This window comes from Setaria viridis, chromosome 3 (genome assembly GCF_005286985.2).
Source record: "Setaria viridis chromosome 3, Setaria_viridis_v4.0, whole genome shotgun sequence".
NCBI classification, from domain to species: domain Eukaryota; kingdom Viridiplantae; phylum Streptophyta; class Magnoliopsida; order Poales; family Poaceae; genus Setaria; species Setaria viridis.
Genome location: NC_048265.2, coordinates 33,535,026 through 33,542,252, shown reverse-complemented (window position 1 = coordinate 33,542,252; position 7,227 = coordinate 33,535,026).

Genomic DNA, 7,227 nt, shown 5'->3' with positions numbered 1-7,227 from the left:
AGTGTGATTTAGTCATTAATTCTGTACCAATTCATTTAGCCTCTAAAATATTTTTTTTACTGCATTGCTGTGATCAAGAAATTATTCAATTAAATAATTTCAATGCGCAAAAAAATCCATGTATGTATGTGGTTAACATTGTTCATGTTTATCTAATAAATCTTCACCTAACAAATTTAAGAACACATGAAATCATACATAGGGTAAATTAAAAATTGTATCAATTACTACACAAAGGTCATGTAAATTTAGCACATTACAATACAACGTTGTAAAATTTCTTGTTCACGAAAGTTCCTTGATCATGATCGCGGCGTAAGTACGGAGCCTCTTCTTTGGATAGCAGGATGCTTGGATCAACTTCAACGGCGAATGAAGGCATGCCATCAAACTGATCATAATCATCTGATTGGTCTTTTTTATCCTCGACTCCCACGATTTTTCTTTTACCTGGAAGAACTATGTGGCACTTTGGCTCCCATGTCTCTTCTGGATTTCTCTTGGGTTTGGTACACATCATTGGCAAGTACGAATGGGTCATCACTGTATTCAGACTTGCTCAGATCTACTATTGTCATTTCGTACTGATCTTTGGTTACGGCAGTTAACTTCACCCAATTGCAAAGAAATAGAGGGATGTACAACAGTCCGTATTCGAGTTCCCATATCTCCTGTATGAAACCATAATACGACTCCTTGCTATTATTTCTGTCCATGACATCTATGCGGACACCACTATTCTGGTTCGTGCTTTTCTGGTCCTGGGCTCTCGTGTAAAATGTATAACCATTTATCTCATAGCCTTGGAATTTGACTATTGTGCTAGCAGGTCCCCTGGCTAACCAGGCAAGCTGTGGGTGAATCTCAGAGTTACCCATAAGTTGTTGGTGCAACCAGGAGGGAAAAGTTTCCATGTGATGATGGGTAAGCCAAGCATCGAATTTGGTCGGGTTTTGGAAACTACCATCTGCCTGTGCTGCTTGATATACAGAGACACAAAGGATGACTGTTGTAGAACAGTGTAGTGTGCCTTGTCAAACAAATCAGTATCATTGCTCAAACTTGATTTCCTTCCAAGGGTGCCCATTCCTCGGAGCCTTCCCTCGTGGCGTGAAGTTGGAACCCCAATCGAGTCAATTGAATCAATAAAATCAACACAAAACTCGATCACCTCCTCTGTTCCATATCCCTCGGCGATGCTTCCTTCTAGACGGGCACGATTAAGAACATAGTTTTTTAGGACTGCCATGAACCTCTCAAAAGGCCACATATTGTGCAGGTATACAGGTCCGAGAATACCAATATCTTTTACTAGATGAACCAGTAAGTGCGTCATAATATTGAAGAAGGATGGTGGAAATAACAACTCAAAACTGGGTCATCAACATGTGGCAGTCATGAGCCTTGAGATTTGTAAACTTCTTTTGTTTCATATTTATTATTCCCTTTATATTCGAGGAGTACCCAGACGGGACCTTCATACTATTCAAGCATTCAAACATGCTATCCTTCTCTTCCTTGCTGAGAGTGTAACTGGCAGGACATAAGTAGTGCTGTCCATTATCTCTGTTTTCCGGATGTAGGTCATCTCGTTGCCCCATGACTTTCAGATCCTGTCGTGCTTCCAATGTATCTTTCGAGGTCCCATAAACACCCATGAAGCCTAGCACGTTCACGCAAAGATTCTTCATCAGGTGCATCACGTCTACTATGTTGCGAACCTCTAGGATTTCCCAATAAGGTAGCTCCCAAAATATTAACTTTTTCTTCCACATGGGTGCATGTCCATTATCGTCGTTCGGAATAGGTTGGCTACCAAGACCCTTTCCAAAGACTACATTTACAACCTTCATCATCTCGAAGACACGCTTTCCATTACGGTGTGCAAGTTTTTTACGATGGTCTGGCACCCCTTTGAAATGCATCCCGCTCTTTCTCAGCTGGTGGTGAGCACGGAGAAATCGATGATGACCCATATAGACGACCTTCTTACAGTGCTTCAAGTACATGCTGTCTATGTCGTCTAAATAGTGGGTGCATGCACGATATCCCTTATTTGTCTATCCCGAAAAGTAACTCAGTGCAGGCCAATCATTGATGGTTACGAACAACAATGCTCATAGATTAAAGATCTCTTGTCTATCCTCATCCCACACACGTACACCTTCTTCCTTCCAGAGCTGTAAAAGGTCATCAACCAACGGTCTTAGGTACACGTCAATGTCGTTGCCGGGTTGTTTTGGGCCTTGGATAAGCGCCGGCATTATAATGAACTTCCGCTTCATGCACAACCAAGGAGGAAGGTTGAACATACATAGGGTCACAGGCCAAGTACTATGGCCGCTACTCAACTCACCGAATGGATTGAATCCATCAGTACTTAAACCAAACCTTATGTTCCTTGATTCACTTTCAAAATCCGGGAATGCTCTATCAATTGATCTCCACTGTGCCCCATCTGCAGGGTGTCTCAGCATCTCATCTTCCTTACGGTCTTCTTTGTGCCATCGCATCAACTTAGCATTCGCCTTGTTCCTGAACAAGCGCTTCAAGCGTGTTATTATAGGGAAATACCACATCACCTTCGCGGGAACTCTCTTCTTGGGAGACTGCCCCTCGACATCACCAGGATCATCTCGGCTGATCTTATACCGCAGGGCTTCGCAGACGGGACAATCATCCAATTTCTCGTAGTCATCACCACGATAGAGGATACAGTCATTAGGGCATACGTGTATCTTCTGAACATCTAATCCGAGAGGGCAAATAATCTGTTTAGCTTCATATGTTGTGGACGGTAATTCATTATTCTCGGGGAGAATCTTCTTGACAATGTTCAACATCCCCTGAAATGCCTTATCGGACACACCATTTTTTACCTTCCATTGCACAAATTCTAGTGTCGTACCTAGTTTTTTATGGCCCTGCTGGCAACCTGGGTACAACAATTTTTGGTGATCATCTATCATGCGCTGCAACTTTGCTGCTTCCTTCTCAGTTTCGCAATCTCTGTATGCATCTCGTATCACCTGACCAAAGTCATCAGTAGGGCCATTTTCTGCAAACTCATCTTCATCAGCCTCGCCCATTGTAGTACCTGCAAAAGCTTGGCCTGCAACCCAGTCCGAAATGGTGTCATCTTCCTCCTCCTCTTCGCCATCTTCCATTACGACCCCTCGTTCACCATGCTTGGTCCAAACCAAATAGTTAGGCATGAAACCGTATTTAAACAAGTGGCTGTGAATAGTCCCCCAGGAATCCTTTGAATACTCCTTCTTGTTATTGCATTGGAAGCATGGACAACATACGAACCCATTCTCTGGCTTGTTCGCTTTGGCCACTTCGAGAAAATAATGGAAGCCATCAATAAACACCTTGCTCCACCTGTCTGCATTATACATCCATTGCCGATCCATCTGCATCGTATTACGCATGAAAATGGATTATACTTGACAATGGATTACGCGTGAAAATTTATTAAAGATCCAAACAACATGGTACAATACAACAACATGATGATCCAAATACACATATTTAAATTAAAGATCCAAACAACATGATACAATACAACAAGCCATCCACTGATTATTATCTAGGAGGACTTTAAGCATCCTTGGACAGTGAAGACGAAGGTTCCGCTGACCCAGCCTCATCCTTAGGTTTATTTGTGCCACCTGAAATGGTAGTACTAAGTGGACGTGAAACACCCGGGACTAAGGGTGGAGCATAACGACCACCAAAAGGAGGTTCCTAACCCGCGGCAACAGCTTCTTCATGACATTGCTGCAAATAATGAAGCATTGCTGTTTCCAGCGCGCTCTTTTTCTTCGGCTTATGCTGAGGGCCAACTATGATTTTCCCCTTGCCGAAAGAGGAACCACGATCGCCCCCACCATCGCCACTTCCTCCAGTAGCAGAAGCCATCTATGTACAAAAATTATTACCTTAACACTGCATAAGTTGTTGAACTTGAAGACCGTGATCATCTCGCAAGCATGTCCTCAACTGGGCGGCACCGCACTTCGTCATGAACGAGGTTCAATTCTACGGAAAAGGGGACACGGTCACGATGTCCGTATCCACTCTTTCTCGTAGAATCGAACCTCCTTCTTGACATACGTTGCTGCTCGGCGGAGAACATCCTCGCAGATATGACCACGGTATGCAAGTTCAATAAGTATGGATTTGAAAAACCTTATTGAATTTGATAAGTTCAACAAGTTGCAGAAGTCATCTATGTACAAAAATTCTTTCCTTACCACTACAGAAGTTGTTGAACTTGAAGACCGTGATCATCTCGCGAGCATGTTCTCAACTGGGTGGCACCGCACTTCGTCATGAAAGAGGTTAGATGCTACGGAAAAGGGGACATGGTCACGATGTCCGTATCCACTCTTTCTCATAGAATCGAACCTCCTTGACATACGTTGCTGCTCGGCGGAGAACATCCTCGCAGAGATGAACACGGTATGCAAGTTCAACAAGTATGGATTTGAAAAACCATATTGAATTTGATAAGATAAACCGTCTAAACAAGGTATCATCATTCTTAAACCACTGCAAGAATGCATACTATATATGACACATCAATCTCCCTCACATTCTAGCTTAAAATACCTTTCCATTTTCTACTTCATCACATTCTAGCATATAATCTTTCCATCTCCAAAGCATAAATCAAAGCATAACACGAGGATGAAGTAGCAAACCTTCACAACACTTGTGTTGGCTGAGTGAAATTCCCACGAAAATGAGGGAAAAAACTTCGGGCAGCACCTCCCTTGCTTCGGCACCACCGGAGAGTAGGTGAAGCTCAGCTCTCTGTCAATGTGCTGGACTGGCTCGGGCTGGAGGAGGAAGAAAGTCCTCTGTCTTGGTATATAATGGGGATGAGTTTTTATCCCGGTTAAAAACTCCAACCAAGATAAAAAGGAACACCTTTTGTCCCGGTTGAAGGTTTAGTCCCGGTTGGAGGCTCCAACCGGGATAAAAGGGTGTTATCCCGGTTGGAAGCTCCAACCAGGACTAAACCTTTTATCCCGGTTGGAGGATCCAACCGGGATAAAAGGATGCCGCCACCGACAGCCCGCAACTAGCCGTTGCAACCGGGACTAACTCTGCCCTCCATTTTTGCCTACCGTGGCGCACCTCCTTTTATCCCGGGCCAACTTTAAACCGGGACAAAAGGTGGCGCATCGACAGCCAATTCTCTACTAGTGTCAGCTGCATATCTCTTATGGCGATCATGTGTGCTGGCTATCATGCTCCACCAAGCTCAGCAAGCCATTGCCCGAGTCAACCTGGTCCGGCGTTGAAGCAAGCAAAGCAATTCATCCCGATGCTTACGGGTTTTCTATGCTCTTGTAGAAAGCGCTCACTATCACGGTCCTTTTGATATGACTTGCATAACCTCATTCGCACTGGTTTCCCAATACCTTCAAGATCCAACGTCCATATGCCTCCTAATTGTAACACATTTTGTGCGTCTCACTCTGCTAGTAGTTTCTCAAGATGTGCCGCTCTTTCTCCCAACTCCGTTTGTAAATGTGTGCTCGTTTTAGCTAATAGAAGGGTCAGGATAACAAAGCTACTACGGACCAGGTGTAGCAACTTGACCACATTATGAGAAGGTGCATAGTTGAACACTTGAAACTTTAGTTAGGGGGCCTGGGGTGTGTTCAGTACTACTATATACGCATCTCCATTCGTCACCTGCAGGGCAGCATCTTGTAGTACCAAATATATAAATGTTCTTTCATGAGATAGTTGGAGTCATATGTCTTAAAATGTTACATGTCTTTTATAATTCAGTGAGTAGGGTGTATAAATTGTTTACTGCTTAGACATTATGAGATGCATGCAGTCATCAGCCTGCTAGGGTGGTGAAGAAGTTGCAAGCTAGCCAGCTTAATTGGCAGAAAGAGCATGTATGCATATCACCCGAAAAGCAAAACTCAATATAAGTTCAGTAGCTCTAAGTAAGAAATAAAAGCAATATCATTTTTGTAACAACACGACTACTATGGGCCTGTATAGCCCAGTTTGGTGGAGCTCCACCTGGCTCCGGCTCTCCCTGACAAATTATTGTAGCAACACTGTAGGTTGTAGCACAACTTTTCACCATATCCTCTTTTCTCTATCCTCTCCCTCCCTCTCACAATCGGCGGAGGAGCAAGAGGATCCTCTGGCTCAGGCTCTTCTGCCACCCCTACCAGCTACAGTAGCCAGAGCCGGAGCCCCTAAAAGAACCACCAAGCTGGCCCTATATATGCATTTGGCTAGCAAAAACATTTCTGTTTGGGGCTGTCTACACCACACTCGAGTGTAGAAGATCCCTCATACAGTCGGTTTTTGAACCGTTGGATCCGCGTTGGGTGACTGCGATGGATCCAATCCTTTCCTTATCTTCTTCTACATCCCTCCGCTACCTTATGCTCTTGACGATTCGACCCCCCACCCCAACACCGCCTGCTGCCTCCACCCTGTTGCCTCACCGGTGCCATCCTCGGCGCCGGCGAGGCCCGCCTTCCGTCCACCGCCCTCCTCCCTCATCCTCCGATGTTCTTTTCCATTGTTGCCACACATTGTTGGTGTGGCAGAACCACCCAAATTAACCTGGCTAAAGTGTACTCAACTTCACCTCACATACGAATCGACACTTTAATCAAGTCAATCTGGTAGTCTGTCGAGTTTTACTCGATAAACCATTTGTCTCGGATCGAAACAAAGCATACTCACACGAAGGCGAATCCAGAGATTACAACAATTCAAGTACATTAAGAAAGGTCCCACTTTAGTTATTACACCACAATAGTTCAAAATTTCATAAGGTAAAGTGTTTAGAGTTTAAGCAGTGGAAATAACACGATAACTAGACGTCAAAGAAGCGATGTCATGGTGAAGCTTGCCATGTCATTAGTTACCACGATCCTTGCCGACCGAGGATGAGTCCCACTCGACCGTCCAACCCAGAGGGAGCTGGGTTGGCCAAGTCAAGCTAGCAGCACATTCATTGACATCTACTATATTACCTGAAAAACAAGCCACAAGCAAGGCTAAGTATACTAGCAAGACTTAACCGTCGGGTGGTAACTACTCCACCAACTTCTTGACATGCGAGACTTTTTGGCTGAGGGGTTGGTTTTTACCAAAAGTAGCTAAGATAGTTCCTTACTTTCAAATTTTAGCATAAGGTTCTAGTTGATTAACCATTCTAGTCAAGCACCT